The sequence below is a fragment of the Anabrus simplex genome, chromosome 2 (genome assembly GCF_040414725.1).
Source record: "Anabrus simplex isolate iqAnaSimp1 chromosome 2, ASM4041472v1, whole genome shotgun sequence".
Taxonomy (NCBI): Eukaryota; Metazoa; Arthropoda; class Insecta; order Orthoptera; family Tettigoniidae; genus Anabrus; species Anabrus simplex.
Genome location: NC_090266.1, coordinates 433,770,905 through 433,792,520, shown reverse-complemented (window position 1 = coordinate 433,792,520; position 21,616 = coordinate 433,770,905).

Here is a 21,616-nt window from a genome sequence, read left to right as displayed (position 1 = left end):
CCTATATCAAACACGTTCGGCGGTAAACGCTATTAAGGAAGACTTGAAGTCACAGATAAGTCATTATTTGCTATTTGCTTTGCGTCCCAACGACACAGATAGGTTTTATGGCGACGATGGGGGAGGAGAGGCCTAGGAATGGGAAGGAAGCGGCCGTGGCCTTAATTAAGGTACAGCCCCAGCATTTTCCTGGTGTGAAAATAGGAAACCACGGAAAACCATCTTCAGCGCTGCCGACAGTGGGATTCGAACCCACTATCTCCCGGATAAATAATTAGAAGAGAGAGACATCGGTAGTGGGTCTTTCTTTAATATTATTAACAATAGGTTGAAGTGAACACCACTTCCGGTAGGCGATCTGATCCAACCTGTATTATCGGATTAGATCATCAACTAAATTAGAACGAGCACTTTTTTCTTAATTATTTCCAAATAGACCACAAACACTTACAAGTAATGTAAAGTGAACGTAATGACGCCTGTTGAATATAATCCCCGCTCACAGGATTACATGAAAAGTATTCCTGAGCCTGGAAATAATAATAATAATAATAATAATAATAATAATAATAATAATAATAATAATAATAATAATAATAATAAACAAAAATTTGCTTTACGTGACATCGACACTGATAGGTTTTATGACTACGATGGGATAAGACAGTGCTAGGAGTCGGAAGGGAGCGGCCATGGCAATAGGTAAGGTACAATCCCAGCATTTTAAGCATGTGAAAATGGCAATCACGTAAAATCATCTTCAGCGCTGCCGACAGTGAGGTTCGAGTCAACTATCTCCCTAATGCAAGATGATAGCTGCGTGACCCAAACCACGTAGCCACTCGCCTCGGTAATACTAATACTAATACTAATACTAATACTAATACTAATACTAATAATAATAATAATAATAGGGAGAAGAATAGACTGTCAACATGAAAGTCTTGATAATCTTGTACGAATTTTATCTCATGTCTCTACAGAATATTAATGTTCCATCATGATACTGAGTCTGAAGTCTTTACAATTGCCATTAACCCGCTATAAGCATCAAGCATACATTCAGGGATCATAACGTATGATGTGTATTTCTTCCGAACACCTCCTGAAAAGTTATTTAGGGTGTAATTATGCGTCCTTTCTTGATTTATTTGTTCTGTACCTAACTCTAGGTTTTGCTTAAGTTTTTCTCATGTTCATATTCCCAGTTTCAGAAAGTTGAATGACAATATAAATGGAAAGCTACCTAAATGGTTCCGATACCTTCACACCTCATGATCCTGTTAGTTCGATTACTTACGAACAATTCACTTATTTCGTGTTCAATCATAACAAATTACTGTAATTACTAAAGCTACTTTTTTTTCAGAAAACTGTTGAAGTCTCCATCCGTATCCCATTTCCTCCCTTTATTCTAATCGTATTAATTTCCCGCCTTAACTACAAAACCTAATCTCCTTCCGGCTCTTGGTTTCAGTTTGTACATAGACATGCCTGTATTTTAGGTTAAGAGGAGACCAGTTTGATCACCTTCATTTTCCTATCGAAGAGAATTTCAAGTAATGCTGTACACCAGAGGTGCTCAAGCCTGACATTCCGTCCCGCGGGCGCCCAGCACTGAATGGGCGCCTGGGAAGGCTGACGATGAGCTTGTCTACTCGCAGGCCGTGAAGGTCGGGCGTAGTTCTCCCAGTCACTTTCGATCACTGCGGCGATACCCGAGTTTGAAATAGAGGCAGAAAATAATGAAAGAAAGGAGGCAGAAATCCCCGTCATTTTCAATTTGCGTTGTAAGAAATAAGTTATTTCCTTTCATTGCAGTTTATATATTTTGACCTGATACAATAAAGGGTTAGGTCTACAACCTCAAATATTTTTATAATGTACGCAGTGAATTACAATTTTCACTATTAAATTTTAAGAGGTGCTTTAGATACATTTCTAATATAATACGGAGTTAAGGTGGATAAGCTGTGGTTTGTGGATGTTTGGGTTTAAATTTTCTGATAAACTCACCAAAATCCAATGACCGTTACCAAGAATAACATCAGTGAGGTTACTTATTTGAAGGGTTTGAAGGCATACTGTATATATATATCTGGCAGATACATTAACATTGTTGTTGTACTTTAATCTTGGATAGTAAATAACTATGTCGTCACTCGTGATAAATCTCCCTCTCACCATTTAGAGGCTAGAAATTATCATCGGACAACTGTTAAATTTTAAACACTATTTTCAGAAATTCAGTAAACGGAGCAAATCATACAACACTACAACACTTTGCAAAATCAAGCAGTAAACTTGCTGAATTATGTAATTATATTACTTCTTGCTTAAAGAATAACAGGAATTTTACTTTAAAAAAATGGAATTACTGTCATGTCCATCCAAGGAATTGAAAATCGTAGCTTTTAAGCTTAACCCTGTACCTCTGTAGATTGTAAAAAAATCAATTATATCGCGCGAGTTTTCTTTGAATGAATTAAGAAAATAAAACTGACTGTTTATACCGAGCGCAGTATAAATCAATTCGGGATATCTTGAAAAGGCCAGGCTTACTCTTTTTGCGATTATAGCGCTTTATTTTAAATACTGTACCCTAATCAGCATTTCGCTGAGTAGTGGAGAGCTTCGTAATCAGAACTGAACGTCAATGCTCCCTCCCTTCCCTTTAAAGTGTGTCCGCTCTCTCGCTTCACTGTGACGTATGCTTGTTACGTAATCTGCCCCCATTTACGTCACGCCAGCCTGGCCGCACTCAACGCGCGCCCAGCTGAGCACCCTTGTTATATACCTTATCCATGAAGTGTCTATTGAAATTCAAGCTACGAGTATTACAATAAGAGAGAAAAGCCAAGCGATAGATAATATAATAATAATAATAATAATAATAATAATAATAATAATAATAATAATAATAATAATAATAATAAACAATTGTGTACCGGCAGTATTTTGCAAGGACCTACAATAAAGTAGAGTAGAATAACAGTGACGAAGAATGGACAGTTGAAACATGTGAGGCGATCATGGTGGTAAGTGAAAATGTAAGTGTTTTAAAAACTGGTTGGTTTATTAGATTATATTTACATTTTATTATCTGGTATGATTAGGATTATTCGGCCATTTCCTCCTTCGAAGCTAATTAGCATTAATAATAATAGTAATAATAGTGGTAATGGGTGACAGTGCGTAGACGCAGAATACGATACTCGTGGCTGACGCGAATATTGAAGGTGAATTTTTCTAGTGTACCAGCTCAAAGTGTATCACATCATGTCTACCAGTGCAGTGGCCCCAAGTGAGTGTTAGTGAAGTGATTAGCGAACACAAAAGGTAAAACATTAATTAAATAATAATGACACGCAAAGTGAAGAAATTGCCAGTGGAAGCCATAGTTTAGCAGGCGGCCAGAAAGCGCTGTGCAGCAAGAAGACACTCGGCACGCCTGCCAGCCTCATCGAGGACCAGGCGACAAGGTCAATTGTCGAACAAGTAAAGGGGACTAGGCCTATTACTTTTAATACGAGTGTAACTGAAGAACTTACGATGGCCTTTTAGGAGCGGAACAAAACTATCAACGATTTAAAAACTGAACTTCAGGATAAAACAGACTGTTTGGAACAGTATCAAAGAAAGCATTGCCAACGTGTCTTCGGTATACCAGAAATTGCGGATGAGAACACTGACAACATAGTTCTTAGAAATCGGGGTCAGTCTTTTGGTGTATAGTATTGATAGCTCCCACAGCGTTGGAAAAAGCAAGAACGGGCGCCCTCGAACTATGATTGTCAAGTTTGTGTTCTTGTAATAGAAGCGCTATGTTCACACACCAAAATAAATTTACGGGCTCAAGTAAAACCATCCGCAATGACTTAACTTCCGGCCTCTTCAGAACGCAGTTGCAAAATTTACTGCCCAGAACGTTTGGTCTAGAGAGGGGATCATATGTGTAAAACAAGGGAACCGTAAAATAGCCGTAAATAATCATTCAGATCTGAACGATATTCACTAGTCATGAGCAGACACACTGCAATATATGGACCGCCATAGTCAGTTTAGTTCACTTAATTTTATAATTTTACGCATAGTCGTAGTTTTGTTTTAGATCCTAATCTTATACGTGTAGTGCGTACTACTTATTATCATTTGCCATAATCTAACTTTGAAGTTGGCAGCATTAGGTAACCAGGAAACAAATGACTAATTTCATCCTCCTTTCACCACTGTCCCGGGAAGGTCATTATCCCGTCATGCCAGGCCACTCGAAGAATACCAATAATTGTCTCAAAGACATTCTCTCGCCTTTCCCTACTCCTCTACAAGTAGAATATGTCAATACACAGAGCACTGTCCCATATTTCGCAGAATTCCAGAAATATTTTCAGCCTGGAATCTGCATGCTATAATGATTTCGCAGTCATGGCTACGTCAATCTATCCCTTCAGCACTAATAAAAATGAATGGGTACATTTTAGTTAGCAACGATAGGGAGCGAAAGCCCGGAAGTGGAGTAGGGATATTCATACGTTATCATTTGAAATAAAAGTAAATATTTTAATCACCAAGTGAATACTCTCACAGATCGGGGTTTTTGTTCGTTGAATTTAAATTTCGTGGTACGAAGTGTTTCTCGGTGTAGTGCATCGCCCATCAAAGACTGGAAACATCACTGATCAGGAGGAAGCGCTACAGAACTTAATATCCAGGTATGAACATGTGATTTTAATGGGAGACTTTAACATTGACCTGATAAATGAAACTGCTGAGACAAAGCGACTAACATGCATGTTTGGATCCATTAATATGACAATCGTGCCCTTAGAACCCACACACCATGTTGCAACCTCGCACGCACTCCTCGATCTCATCATTGTTAACAATGAAAAATGAAAACCTACAACCTGTTTTCGAGTAATTGACCGGGTCAGGGATGGAATTAATGAAACATATATAGGCTGTTATTACAATGGGGTCACCACTCCCAAGGTGATTTATTAATGAGTGATAAATGCTATGAAATGATAATGGAGTGTGTTGCTGGAATGAAAGATGACAGGGAAAACCGGAGTACCCAGAGATAAACCTGTCTCGCCTCCGCTTTGTCCAGCACAAATCTCACATGGAGTGACCGGGATTTGAACCACAGTATCCAGCGGCGAGAGGCCGACGCGCTGCCGTCTGAGCCACGGAGGCTCATCATTGTTAACAATAATAACCGTATATTGCCACATGGACAGGTGCCTGTGCCAGGTATTTTACGCCATGATATGATTTACGCTGCATACTCTTTTAAGTGTCCGAAATGCAAGCCTAAGACAATCACATTACAGGGATTTAAAAAATGTGTACGAAGAAGCTCTCATTGAGGACGATCTGAGCTCACCATAGCACACAATCTGTTCAGTATATAAAGGACATTGACGACAAAGAATCTCGTTATAATGAACTTCTCTTAACTTTATACGACAGACGCCCAATCACATACTACTCAAGTAAAGCGCCCCTCTCTAACCCTAGGCTCAATCATGAAATTCGAGATCGAAGGAAAGACAGAGACGCAGCCTATAATTATTATATGAAACATCCTACACGGGACAATTTTGAGAAATATGTAAGACTCCGAAATAAAACAACTCAGATGATAATAAATTATAAAATACGTTATTCGTACGAAATTATAAATTCACATAACTCTACTATTGTATAGAGAACTGTGCGAGATATGGGTTTAAGTAAAACAAAGTATAGTAATTGTAAAGTACCTTTGGACGATGTGAATTATTATTTTAGCTCGAGAACCACCCAGACGAACGGAAATACAAAGAAAGCCACTATTAATATTGAAGGGAAAACATGGCGAAGAAACATTTTACTTCTGCCTTGTGATTCCAGGTGATTAAAGGAGCGCCCTCAATAACCTCTCCCTTTTAAGAATAAATATAGATGTAATTCTTAGTACAATAACGCACATCACTTGTAGGATTGAAGTGAACATGAAATAAGTACCCATTTCTGCTAATGACCTCATTCGAATTGTGACATGGCTGCAATAAGATAGCAACAAGTGGATGTCATCACTCTTTCTGGAGTGAATTATATTGATTTCTGCCGAGTTTGTGGAGAGCCAAAGGGTTGTTGATCGACAAGGGCGAGGCGACCACTTAAAGCAACTCGCAAGGAGGATCAGCCCTATCATTCTGTTGCCTTCGCAAGTGCTAAGCCCATTGCTACTGCCACCTCGGTCCGCCGTGGTTTGGGAGGAACCCCGAAATAAATGTGTCAGATCAGACTGAGTGAAATTGGCTGCACAACAGAAGACTGATATCGAGGATGGCTGTACCAAAAAAGTGGGCAACAAGACTTTGCGCATAACATCACCAACAGTGGAAGCGTATACTCTTTAACGATTATATCACCGTAAAATTTAATCATACGACAGGATCATTAATTAGATTCTGGAGAGATTCGGTGGTAGTTCGAACGATTTCTTCATTCTGAAGCATCAGAAGGAGCAAGGGGGTTCCGTCAGGTTTCCGGATGGGATCATGTTTGGTCGACGCCTCAATTTTATATCCAGCGTGACATAACTGTTCTCGTATTCAGAGATGACATCCTCCAGCCTGTATTTAAAGGAGTTGGTGACACTGTGGGTGAGGGCTTTACGCTAGTTGATGATAATACTCGTGACTATGGAGGAAGAATGTCAATCATTCCTTGAAATTCATGGCATACAGCGTATGGTGAAGCCAGCATATTCTGAAGATATGAAATATGTTGAACCTACATGGCGTGAATTGAAGAGAGTAACTGCCCACCGTCTTAACCATTCTGCCAACATTCAGCGACTGAATGAAACTGCTATCCATAAGAGGGATAATCTGCCCAAAAAAGTCGGATTCCTTCATGATTAGTGTGCCTCGTTATATTCAAGCATGCGCCGGGATCCGATGTGGCTACACATGGTATTGATCTTTCACACAGTTGACGACAAATTTTATGTTCAAAATTCCGCATTACAAAAGTTTTGCTTTGTTGCTTTTCTATTGTTTTTGCATAGCTGATTACATGTTATCATTCTTTTATATACCCTTCGCAATGTATAATTTTCGTGTAAAGTGGCCACCGCCACTTCCTTCACACTCCTAGCCTTTTCATGTGCCATTATCGCCGCAAGACCTGCTTCTGTCGGTGCGACGTAAAGCAACATACAAAACAAAAGTACATAGTGGACTAAACCAGAATATTCAACACGTTTTTGAGCAGTGCATAAGAAGATAAAAAATTAAGAGTGTATAATAAGGTATACGTTCTGAAGCGGAGAGTCTCGTTCCTATATTTTCTTTTCCACGTACAGTAAATATCGGGGTCCTAGATCCGAAATCATTGCAACTATCGTCACGTAAAAGTGTATACTACTGTATGCTTGCAATACAGGCAACTACGGAATGAAATGTACAGAATGTGTAACAATTTTATTGGCGTTTACGTCCCACTAGGAAACTCCAAAATACATCAAGTTTGTTTCGCTGAAGTTCCCTTACGATCCAGCAAATCTACTGACGCAAGACTGGCATATGTCAACACTTCCAAATACCACTGGACTAAATCAGGATCGAACCACCAACTTGAGTTCAGCAGGCCCGCATTTTACCAATTCAGCCTGGCAACAAAATATGTAAGGTAGCCAAAGACAAAGGATAAATGTTAAGCACTAAGGACTATGTACATAATAAGTACTAATTGTCAATCAGGTAATTAATCCGCATGTGAACATTAGGAAAGGGGGAAGCTACATCAACGAACGTTCACATCAAAGATACATTCAGATGTAAGGAAATATTAATCGCCCAAATGTAATGTGTACTTGAACAGGTAGATGATAGTACTGAAAGATTGGAAACTCGTAAAGCTTCAGCAACTAGAAAGGGAACAGAAGGACAAGTAGTGAAAAGAACAGAAACTCTTGATTTGGGCGAGATTTTAGGACAATTTTGAGATTAGAATCTGACAGGTTCCTTAGATTGATGATACACCCTTAGTGTTCCTGGTGGCCTTGAACGACGGACCCAGGAGAAGGTATTTCCAATAGTACGTAAAATGAAACGAGTGACGCATTACCAATCTTAAATAATAATGTGATCGCACTTTTATCCAAGGAAACGCAGGATTACAAATCGAAAGAAAAATATCCCGTCATCAGTTTAGTATCTCGTGGTTTTAATTTCCCTACTCCAATTATTTACAGAAGAATAGAAGTAATTGAAAGTGAATTTGTACGGAAGAGAAACAGCTTTTTTTTTTTTTTTTTTTTTTGGCATTCGGGTCAAAGCCCACTCAGCCAGTGAATTATGAATGGGAGGGATTTTTAGGAACTTATGTTTTTATTTATTTACGGTATTTTATTTATTGCTCGGAGACAGGGGAGATGGATTCGTCTTATCATCATAAGGCCTTTGTAGTTCTGATAGGGTAAGTTCGATGCTAGGTGAAGTCTTAGATTCGTAGTCCAATGTCAGAAAGAAATGCATATAGCTCAAAGTAAGCAGATTGGTCACTTTTGTGGAGAATTGAAGAAAGAATAGGGGGTAATTGGTAACCCAATGCCAATAAATTTTGTAGTAAGCAGGTAGTGCGAACAAAGTGGTGTGGACATCCAAAAAATATATGATTAAGATCGGCAACTGTATCAGCTGAACATGAACAGAAGGGAGATCGTAGTACTTGAATTTTGTGCAGATGCTGAGGGAAACAACCATGATGAAACTTCATTCTTGCGATTGCTCTGACGAATTGACGCGAATAGGGACGCTGATGGTACCAAAGAACGTTCGGAATATCTGGATGGATAGTGGCATAGTGTTTTCCGCGTTGTTGGGAGGTATCATGCCACTCGTTGTTCCACGCCGTCAATTGCCGTCGACGAAGAAAGGAGGTGTAATCCGATGCTGGAACTGTCGTGTATGTCTGTTGGCCTTCAGTGGCAGCAGATCGTGCTGCTTTGTCTGCTAGCTCATTGCCTGGGATTCCTACATGGGCTTTTACCCACACAAATGAAACTTTCTTCCCCTGTGTCTCAAGTCGATGTACCTGTGCAATAATCTCGTGTACGAGAATCAAGGATGTTGACCGTGAGTTAATGGTTTGTAGACTCTGCAGTGCTGATCTAGAATCAGACAACACCACAATCAACCGCTCAGGAAGGTTTGTAGCATATTCGAGAGCCCCCAAAATGGCTGTAAGCTCAGCCGTAAATATAGATGCTGTCGGAGGTAGCTTGAATTTACCACAGCTGCCGGATTGAACATCAATATAGGCACTACCCACTGTATTACAGTCCTTTGATCCATCTGTGTAGATGTGTCGGGCGTGTGGCCATTCTGCCAGGTAACGTTTCAGGCTGACATCGTTACAGTTCACAGTGGTCTCAAATGATGTTTCTAGTCGAATAACCAGTTTCTTAATAGTAGTTTCAAAAGAACAGTTAAAACTGGAATGGGTATCTGTAGTGCTTATAATACGTCTGCAACCACTGAGATTGGTAAATTCATCCACTAGGATCGGTTGACGTTTCTTTCTCCAGTAGCGTGAAGTCAGTACTAGGGTAGTCAGCTTGGATATCTTGTGAAGTATTGGAGACTTCCTGTATTGAAAAAGTTTGAATATATATTTCCCCGCTAGATACTGCGTTCGTAGATGGAGAGGAGGTTCAAGTGTTTCAAGTAGCAGAGCATTTGTAGGTGTAGACTGCATTGCTCCTATGCAGAGTCTAAGGGCCTTATACTGACATTTGTCTAGTTTAGTTAACAATGTTTTAGAAGCCGTAGCAAAACATCCACTTCCATAATCCAGGAGAGGTCGAATCAAAGTTCTGTACAGTTGCAGCGCAATTTTCGGGTCACAGCCCCACCAAGAGCCGCTAATGGCTCGTAAAATATTGACTGAAATATCACACTTACGGAGCACATGATGAATATGTGGAGACCATGTCAATTTATGATCGATGAGAAGTCCTAGGTAAGGCACCACCACCTTGTAGGGAAATAAGTAGGTACCCAGATGAATCGTGTCCAGTGGGGGTCTCGAATGTCGAGTGTAGATAGAGACTGCTGATTTTCCTGCAGATATCGTTAAACCATGGTTATGAAGCCAAGGAGTGAAAGTCCTCATGGCAACCGTCATCTGTTCTTGACACTTGTCCAAGGTTTCAGCTTCTGTATAAATGCAAATATCATCAGCATACTGAAGAACTTGTATCTCAGGAGGAAATATAGATGTGAGGTCTGCTGTGTATATGTTAAAAAGCAACGGAGCCAAGATAGAGCCTTGTGGTAGTCCTTGGGATGTCATTCGAGGACCAATTGTCTTGCCATTGTGAAACATGATGAGATGTCTATCTTGTAGAAGGCAACGGAGGTTCCCAATAAAGTCCTCTGGGAGATGTAGGAAGCGTAATTTGTCTTCTAATACGGGAATAAGCACGCTATCATACGCAGAAGACAGATCAGTGTACAATGCCACAACTTAATTGTTATTGCTCAGACCAAGTTGGATGTCTGTAATTAGATGTACAAGTGTATCTATTGTACCTTTCCCACGTCGAAAACCCATTTGTTGAGGTGGTAGCAACTTGTGATGTTCTACCCACCATTCTAATCGATGCTTAATCATCCTTTCCATAGTCTTGTACAAGCAGGATATCAAGGACAGTGAGCGATAGGATGAAGACAGTCGTGGATTTTTCCCATTCTTCAAAATGGTACCAGACGAATAAGTTTAAATGACGGAGGATGCACTCTTTGAAACCACATCCTGTTCATCAGCTTAAGAAGTTTCTTATGTCCATCACTAGACATGTTGAGTAGCATTGGGTAATGGATGCTATCTGGTCCTGGGGAAGTATTATTACTCGTTTTCAAGGCTTTAATAAGTTCTTGAAATTCAAATGGACGAAGTAGAGGATGGAAATTATCTTCATGGCCATTGCGTGGTAAATAACCTATATGAGCTGAAGGAGGGGCCATTTGTCTAAGGATGTCCTCTTTTATTGGTATCGTACATGTAGATGTAAACTGAGGGCAGTTCTATGAGTTTCGGAAACGACGAATATTCCGCCACATCGTAGCAGGAGAGATAGATGAGTTGAGAGAAGTACAATATTGGCGCCAACCCTGACGCTTTTTAAGCTTGAATAAGCGTTTTGCTTTCGCTTGAGTTTGTTGTACGGTGAGGAAGTTAGCTTCAGAAGCGTCCTGTTTATACTAATGGAGTGCCACACGCCTGTCCTGCAGCGCAGCTTGACATTCGTTATCCCACCAGGGAGTTGGAGGTCGTTTGCTGTATGCATATGGTCTGTTTTGTGGAATTGTAAGGCAGGCTGCTCGATTAATGGAATCGCAGAATGTTTCGTAGTCTCTGACAATGTCATTCGTTTCGTGGTATTCTTCCAGGATGAGATCTATTGCCTCCTTGTAACTTGCCCAATCAGCTTGTCGAATTTTCCAACGATATGTTGGGTAGATGGTATGAGGAATGGTTGATGTGTTAGTCGATGTTAATAATATTGGAAAGTGGTCAGATCCTAGAGTGTCCTGTAGAACCTGCCAGGAGAAGTCGAGTGCTATTGAAGGAGATGCAAAAGTAACATCTACTGCCGAAGGAGCTTGATTAGGTCGAGAAATTCGGGTAGGGGACCCATCATTCAGTAGCACTAAGTTTTCTTCTTCAGCTACACCCATGAGTTGTATTCCATGTGAGTCAGTAGAAGAACTTCCCCAATTCAAGTGGTGTGAGTTGAAGTCTCCGAAGATAAGTACAGGCTGTGAAAGTTGGGAAAAGAGTCGACGCAGTTCGTGTACAGATACCAGTTGGTTAGGTGATCGGTATACGGAAACAATAGTTAACGGTGAACCCCTGTACTTGACCTTGATGGCACATGTTTCCAGTTTAGACCCTCGAAGATTAAGAGTTACTTGATCATAAATTATGTTCTTCTGGAGGAGGATTCCAACCCCTCCATAACCATCACCACGATCACTTCTTATAAAATTGTAGCCTGGAAGCTGAAAGGGGGTAGTATCCTTCAGCCAGGTCTCACTAACTACACACATTGAAACGGAGTAATCTCGCAGTAGAGTCTGAAGGCTAAGTTTATGCGCTCGTATTAAGTGACAGTTCCACTGTATTATTTTATTCAGTTGAGGTGCGGCATCCATGGTCATTCTGATTCAAAAGTAATGAAATAACGTCACGTATATGAGAGGGATCAATTTCCGAGGAGGCCGTGTTTTTAAGCGTCAAAGTAAACTGGACAATGTTTTCAAGCAGTGGAGTTGTAGGTACAGCCTGTGGTGTTGTTTGAGGCTGTTGACTTGGTTGAAATTGTTGTGTAGGGTATATAGGTCCAGTGGAGTAGGCAGGAGAACGCTGTCCATTGTAGTATGTTTTCCACTGGTTGTGAACTGGAACTCTAGACTTTGAGGTGGAAGGACGTTTGGGTGTAAAACGAGAGGACACCTTAGAGGTACTAGGGAAAGAAGAGTTGGAAAGGTTATTGGTGGGAAGTGGCCCACGTGCAGGGAAAGGAAGGGATGGAAATTCCTTGTGATAAGATGTACTTGCTGGAGGAGTGTTATTTTGCTTCACAGTATTAGCATATGTGCTTGTGGATTCCATTTCGAGTGCTTGCTCAATGGTGATATTTAAATGGGCCATATTATATTTAATCCTACGCTGTCGTTCGTATTCTGGACAGGATCGATCATCTGCACGATGAAGGCCAGAGCAGTAAATACATTTAGGCGGATCTGGAGTAAGGCAGTCTGCAGTGATGTGACTGTCGCCGCAGCATGCAGAGCGTGCTTTGCTACGACACTGTTTATTTACGTGGCCGTATTTAAGACATTGGTAGCAAAGGGTTACATTCTGGACGTAAGGTTCTACACCACACCGAGTGTTAAATATATACACGTAAGGAGGTAAAGTGCGACCTTCAAATACAACACGCAACAGTTGCCGAGGCACTAGTACAGTCTGTCCATCTCGCACAAGTTTACGGTGAAAGCGATGTACTTCTAATATTTTCTTATCTGACTGAATTTCTGAAAGTAATTCTTCCTCCGAGAAGGACGTATCTACTGCACGAATAAGACGTGTCTTCACCGTTAGATGCCTTGGTATGTAAAGACTGAGTGAGGGGGATTGTAACTGAGCAAGCCTGTTTGCACAGGTAGCGGAAGAAAGTTCTATTTGAACCCTATTACGTCCCTTTGTAGTAATGTTCATTATAGAAGTACGCATGTCTGGAATTAAGGCCCTAATACACTTTCCCACAGACATTGGATGTAACCGGCCGATATGTTTAGTTGCCGCACCTGCCTCATCGGGTTTATGTTCAGCGTACACTATGAACGGACCTTCATCATCTAACTTATAGAGGTATGACTCATGCTGAGCGCTGCTTCGTACCTGTTGACTTGGAGCAAGCTGGCTAGCTGTATGCTGGGACGTATTCAACTGCACAGGCTGCACAGATGGGGCTGGCGGAATTGGGCAGCTAGTTCGATGTTCATGAGAATGTTCACTGGCACTTACTGACACTGATAGCTTGTTCACACTTAGGCCCTCTTCATTCCAGTAATCAGGACGCTCGTCCGGGAGACCACGTTTACGTAGTGTAGATATTTGAGAAGGTATTTGGTCTACATCACTTAACGGGCCGTCGGAATAGCACAAATTTAATGCGGTACCTACAGCTGAGCTAACTAAATTATGGTTAGATAGAGTACCTAGACCACCATCTGATGATTGCTCCATCCTCACTAAGTGCCTGGGACCCTCGTCCCCACTCACAAGTAACACTAATCCCTTATGTTCACGTGTCTATATAATACTATTATTCAATACAGTCACACTGAAAGAACAGTTCTGTAAAACACAGTTTAACGGGCACGAGGTGATAGCGAGCTCTAGAAAGCGAAGCGACACACCTAGCACAGCGAGCACAGCACAACCATCTCCGACCGAAGCTCGGGCGGAACTGAGAAACAGCTTGAAATAACAAAAAGCCCATTTTATTTTGGAAGCCTGAAATGAAAAAGTGTACCTTTGTAGATGATTAAAATATATTAAGGGTATGAAGAAACTGAAATCTGAACAAACGGTAATGGAATTCGTATAAGGAACAATGGAAAATACTCGGAGAAAGCGTGCCTAATATAGCGTCTGTCACTTTACTTCACACTATACTATACTTACTTTCTATGCAACAATTTTATGACGCATTGGTATGGTGTTATTAATATAGGATTTACGGTATGACAACGCTAAGCGTTCGAATTTACCTTTGCGTAAGAGATAATTTGCATTTGAGTAAGGATATACGACATCTGTCTTTTTAATTTGACGATAATGGAGCAAATTAAATAAACTAAATAAATTACATTAATTAAACATCTTATTTTTATTGATATTATAACCGTGCAGGGCTTCTCCAGCGATACTAATTTAGTATATAATCATTTTACGCGATATCACTCGACATCAAGATTATCCGCCATCGCCAATTATTCATAAAGACATATTAATTTACCTTCAATCATTTGTAAATAAGGCTTTTTGAATCATATTGTATATACACTGACTGACAGAGCAAATGCAACACCAAGAAGGAGTGGTTCGAAAGGGATGAAAGTTGGGGAAAAAACAGAGACGGCACGGACGAATAGTTGATGTTTATTTCAAACCGATATGCAGGTTACACAATGCGCACGCCATCGACTCAGTAGGATGTAGGACCACCGCGAGCGGCGATGCACGCAGAAACACGTCGAGGTACAGAGTCAATAAGAGTGCGGATGGTGTCCTGAGGGATGGTTCTCCATTCTCTGTCAACCGTTTGCCACAGTTGGTCGTCCGTACGAGGCTGGGGCAGAGTTTGCAAACGGCGTCCAATGAGATCCCACACGTGTTCGATTGGTGAGAGATCCGGAGAGTACGCTGGCCACGGAAGCATCTGTACACCTCGTAGAGCCTGTTGGGAGATGCGAGCAGTGTGTGGGCGGGCATTATCCTGCTGAAACAGAGCATTGGGCAGCCCCTGAAGGTACGGGAGTGCCACCGGCCGCAGCACATGCTGCACGTAGCGGTGGGCATTTAACGTGCCTTGAATACGCACTAGAGGTGACATGGAATCATACGCAATAGCGCCCCAAACCATGATGCCGCGTTGTCTAGCGGTAGGGCGCTCCACAGTTACTGCCGGATTTGACCTTTCTCCACGCCGACGCCACACTCGTCTGCGGTGACTATCACTGACAGAACAGAAGCGTGACTCATCGGAGAACACGACGTTCCGCCATTCCCTCATCCAAGTCGCTCTAGCCCGGCACCATGCCAGGCGTGTCTATGCTGTGGAGTCAATGGTAGTCTTCTGAGCGGACGCCGGGAGTGCAGGCCTCCTTCAACCAATCGACGGGAAATTGTTCTGGTCGATATTGGAACAGCCAGGGTGTCTTGCACATGCTGAAGAATGGCGGTTGACGTGGCGTGCGGGGCTGCCACCGCTTGGCGGCGGATGCACCGATCCTCGCTTGCTGACGTCACTCGGGCTGCGCCTGGACCCCTCGCACGTGCCACATGTCCCTGCGCCAACCATCTTCGCCACAGGCGCTGCACCATGGACACATCCCTATGGGTATCGGCTGCGATTTGACGAAGCGACCAACCTGCCCTTCTCAGCCCGATCACCATACCCTTCGTAAAGTCGTCTGTCTGCTGGAAATGCCTCCGTTGACGGCGGCCTGGCATTCTTAACTATACACGTGTCCTGTGGCACACGACAACACGTTCTACAATGACTGTCGGCTGAGAAATCACGGTACGAAGTGGGCCATTCGCCAACGCCGTGTCCCATTTATCGTTCGCTACGTGCCCAGCACAGCGGCGCATTTCACATCATGAGCATACCTCAGTGACGTCAGTCTACCCTGCAATTGGCATAAAGTTCTGACCACTCCTTCTTGGTGTTGCATTTGCTCTGTCAGTCAGTGTATTAGAACATCAGTTATTATTTATATTATAGATAGGAATTCATTATGTACTGTAAATATGGTCAATATGTTCAGACATAGTTGGTGTCATTTCATCTCATACTTGTGTACACGGAAAAGTTATTCATGAAGCGGGGAAGTGGGATGACTGACGGGTTTAAATCGTGAGCAAAGCTAGTATACAGCGACCCGCGCGCGAGGCTAGCAAGCGAGAAAACTACATCATCGCCACGCCTACTGGTTACTTGTGAAGAATGAAGAGAGGGAGATGGTAATGCGATCTACGGATCAGATGCTTCATTGTATTGAGATTTGGTATTGAGCTACTACCAAGAGTGGGGCGAGCCCGGGGATATATTATCTAGCGCGGAACAACCCTCGAGACACTACCAGAACCACAACTACTTTATTATTCTTGAGACAGTGAGTGGTCGCTTCGAGACATTGTTATTTTCGGATAGTGTGTTGTCGCATCGACACAGTACGTAGCTGCTGTGATGTTGTCGGATCAGGGTGAGACGAAACAAGCTTACGGCTTGTGATATATTCAGTAATTATTCTGGACGAAGAACTACGTTTAGTTCAAGTCCACGGAAGTTGGTACAAGTTTGTCTTGTATCAGTAGAATAGCTAAGTTGGATTGAGATTTCTGCTAACATGGAAAAATTCATATATCTGAATTTTCTCCTCCTACGATCAACGGTGATCAATTTTCACAAGTATATGGCCAATGTCTAATTTAAAGACTAGGCAGTTAGGGAGTGATAGTCCAGGTAGCCCAAACCATATCACAGAATGAAGGAAGGAAGGATGTCCATGGAGCCAATTCTACAACGAGAAGAGGGGAACAAGTAACCACGGAATATAGATGTCCTCAAAGGAAGCTGCAATTGGTGAGACTTAATTAGGTAAAGCAACCAAAAGTTAATTTCAGTAACGTAAAATCTAAAATCAATCCAAACTTTAAGGAACTTTTTCGATTCACCTCATTTTTGTATAATAAATTCATTTTTTTAATATTGCGTTAATTTTCTTTCTCAAGAGATACTTAATGGTTAATTATTTAAAATCCTACCCCTGTGATTTAAGTATAATTCTCTATGCCAGTAAATATACATTTTGCTGTACAGTTTTGTTTAAAACTGTAAAGCTGGCGCCCAAACATTACATAGAGAAATGGCAAACCATGGTATGATAACTGAATAAATTTGCGTGGCAATTTGTGGCAAGCCACATATAGTTTATATTTATATTCATGTGTCCCCAGGTATTAACTTTCGTCTCCTCAAGTGTGAAGTTAAGAGAGCGAACAGTTACAATATCCTTCCGAAAAGTCCAGTTTAGTGCATTGTTCATATATTGAACAGCTCACTAGAATGCACTTCCAGAGCAATCATGGTGTAGCTTACCCTAAATGTTGTTGTATTTGAACGAATGACAAACGATAGGATACATTTCCTATTACTGTAGTACTTGTCATGTACTTTGTTGATTATGAGTATGTCTGTGTAAATATGCACTTCCCAGTATCTACTACGACATTGGCTAGAATCATTGATGCTTGTTGTTTTAAGGGGTTTAACATCGAAGGTCATCGGCCCAAGGCTAGAATCAGACCAAGATAAAAGAAACAGGACTATGTACATAATAAGTGGGAATTTTCATTCGGATAATCAATCCGCAAATGAGCTGAGCGAAATAGACAGTAAAAAATAAGGGAACATGATTTTGAGCGCATGCCATGCTCCACACAACAATACCCCATACCCAGGTATATTACCAACTAAACCTTTATTCTTTACCGTTAAAGAATACAAAAGAACATCGTTGGATTCGTATTCATTTTCAAAACACTAACGGAAATATCCGAATAGGGGCGAAAACAAAGTGATAACAGTCCTTCAGGGTAAATTTTCATCATAGTTGGAGATCTTTAGTATGGTGAATGTCCTGCACGAGCATTAATCACAGCTTGGCACCTACGTGGCAAGCTCCGTATAAGTCGACGGAGGTCACGTTGCGGTATAAGGTTCCATTCTTCAATGAGAGCATATTCGAGGTCTAGGAGAGTCTGTGGTGGAACGGGATCCTTACGAACACTTCTGTCAAACCTATCCCACACATGTTCGATGGGATTAAGTTCGCGACTCACTGCTGGCCAATCCATCTCTTGAATGTTCAGTTCTCGCAAGACAGCTCAGGTGATGCGCGCTACATGGGCCCTGGCATTGTCGTGCATGAGTACGAATTCATGGCCAACACCGTGTACAGCAACCAACACATGCGGTACCAGTATCTGCTCGATGTACCACGGACGACCACAAGATACATTCGGCCATCAGTACTGATGCCACCCCAAACCATCACAGAACCTTGTCCGAATCGGTCTCCTTCCTGGACAATATTTGGCATGTACTGCTTACCACGGCGTCTCCATACACGTTGACGTCCATCACGCTATGTCAGGGGAAATATGGATTCGTCTGTGAAAAACACAGGTCTCCATTGGCGAAGTTGCCAGTTGACGTGTGTACGGGCAAACAGAAGGAGAGCTCCGCGATGTTGCTGCGTTAAACGGGGCACTCGGATAGGACGTCCGGGTCATAAGGGCACTTCTCTTAACATGTTCCTTACTGTCTGGTCAGACACCAGTGAACGCCTGAGGTCTTGTTGAAGTTCTCTGGCAGTTGCTGAACGATGCGGCAACGCACAGATGGTCAGATATCGGTCATCCTGTGGGGTTGTCACGCGTCCACGACCATGTCCAACACCCCTCTTGAACTGATCTGTCTCACTGTAGCGATTTCACAAGCGGTGAGACGGCAACACGACGACAAGTCCATCCTTCTGGATCAAAGTGGCAGCCCTTGCGACTTCAACCTCGTTAAGATGTCTCGTGGGATGTGCTGGTTGTTGTACAACGTGCTTAAATGACCGCAGTAGTTCACCGCAGTACCTCACATCGACACACGGACGCACCACTATTCACTTTGTTTTGAGGGGTCACCTGAGAGTTTAAAGCATGCCTACGCCTGCAGATGGAGTATAACTTCGGTTTGACAAACCCTGAGTAGCTAAGGTATGCTGTATGACAATTAGAACCCCTTCTACCTAATTAACGTTCACATACCAGACGTTATAAAACATGATCCCTTAATTTTTTTGAACTGTGTGTATTGAAGCGAAATTAATTCCTTTTTTAAAGTCGCATTTGACAGTCTATTATATGAAATAAATTATATCATTAGGCTTTCAATAACATAACTGCTATTTGTTTTACGTTGCACCAACACAGATAGGTCTTAAGGCGTCAATGGGATGGGAAAGACCTAGGAATGGGAAGGAAGCGGTCGTGGCCTTAATTAAGGTACAGCCCCAGTATTTGCCTGATGTGAAAATTGGAAACCACGGAAAACCATCTTCAGGGCTGCCGACAGTGGGGTTCGAACCCACTATCTCCCGATTACTGGATACTGGCCTCACTTAAGCGACTTCAGCTATTGAGCTCGGTCAATAACATAACATCCTCTTCCATAGAACCGCCAATATTGTTAGTTAAAACCTGAACCGTACAGTACAGGACTGCTCGCAAACTAAACTATCACCAAAGTGTACTCGATGTAAAGTGATGGATTGGTCGAACTTTCTGTTAAAACGCTACTTCACAAAGGTAACTTGTTCTGAAAAATGTCCCAGGCACCTGGTGAGCACATGCTAAATATATCCACAACTTTTCACGTTAACGCCATACCCTCTAGACTATAAAACTCTCTCCACACTTACTGTCCAATCCCCATTCATTGCATACAACAGCCAATTTCGCGCCACTAGCAGCGTAGTGATAGTCACTCGTTGAACTTTTGACTCGTCTAGGACCAGGAAAGATACTTTGTTTGCTAGTAGCTTTTACGTCGCACCAACACCGATAGGTCTTATGGCGACGATGGGATAGGATAGGCCTAGGAGTTGGAATGAAGCAGCCGTGGCCTTAATTAAGGTACAGTTCCAGCACTTGCTTGGTGTGAAAATGGGAAACCACGGAAAATCATCTTCAGGGCTGCCGACAGTGGGAACTGAAGCCACTGTCTCCCGGATGCAAGCTCACAGCCGCCCGCCCCCAACAGCACGGCCAACTCGCCCGGCAGGAAAGATACTAAAATGCACATTTGTCGTATCATTCGTGGTCAGCGCATCATCATGTCACCGTACGTAAAGTACAATGGACTAGCGAATGGTTAATTTCGGTCAGAATTATATCTAGATTGCCCACATTTATGTACACAATACTGTATTTTATAGCATTGTAACAGTTAAAAAGGACAATATATTTGAATGCCGAGACACCGTGTTGCATGGAAGGGTAGTCACAGTACAGTATATAAAACTAATGTCACTCACACTCTCCATCTACAGCTAAAATGCTTGTAATGTTACGGGAAATCATTGTTAATTTGTTGTTGTTGTTGTTGTTGTTTGGGTCATCAGTCCACAAACTTGTTTGATGCAGCTCTCCATCCCATCATGACCTGTGCTAAACTCTTCATTTCTACATTGTCCGGCTCAATGGCTAAATGGTTAGCGTGCTGGCCTTTGGTCACAGTGGTGCGGGTTCGATTCCCGGCAGGGTCGGGAATTTTAACCATCACTGGTTAATTTCGCTGGCACGGGGGCTGGGAGTATGTGTTGTCTTCATCATCATTTCATCCTCATCACGACGGGCGGGTCGCCTGCGGGTGTCAAATAGAAAGACCTGCACCTGGCGAGCCGAACCTGTCCTCGGACACTCCCGGCAATAAAAGCCATACGCCATTTCATTTAATTTCATTTCTACATGACAACTACAGCCTACATACATTGTAATCTGTTTGTCATATTCATACCTTGGTCAACCATTACCATTTCTTCCCTCAGAAACTACCTGAACAAATTTTGGGTGTCTTAAGATGTGTCCTATCATTCTATCTCTTTTTCTGGTCAAATTTGGATGACATTTTAGGTCAATTTTGAGATTAGAATATGACAGATGCCTTCAACTGATGATGCACCCTCAATGTTCCTGGTGGCATTGAACGACGGAGCCATGGGAAGATATTTCAGATAGTAGTAAAAATAAACGGGTGACGCACCATCATCTCTCACCAATTCGATTCAGAATCTCTTCATCCGTGATTGGATCAACCCATCTCACCTTCAGCATTCTTCTGTAACACCACATTTCAAATGCTTCTATTCTCTTTCTGAGCTAGTTATCGGCCATATTTCACTTCCATACAATGCCACGCTCCAGGTGAAAGACTTCAGAAACATCTTTCTAATTCCTATATCAATGTTCGACTTGAGCAAATTTCTGTTGTTAAGAAAGTCCCTCCTTACTTGTGCTAGTCTACACTGGGCGTCCTACTTACTTTTGCGGTCGTTAGTTATTGTACTACCCAAGTAACAATATTCATCTACTTCCTTCTAAGACTTCGCTTCTTTTTTTTTTTTTTGCTATGGGCTTTACGTCGCACCGACACAGATAGGTCTTATGGCGACGATGGGATAGGAAAGGCGTAGGAGTTGGA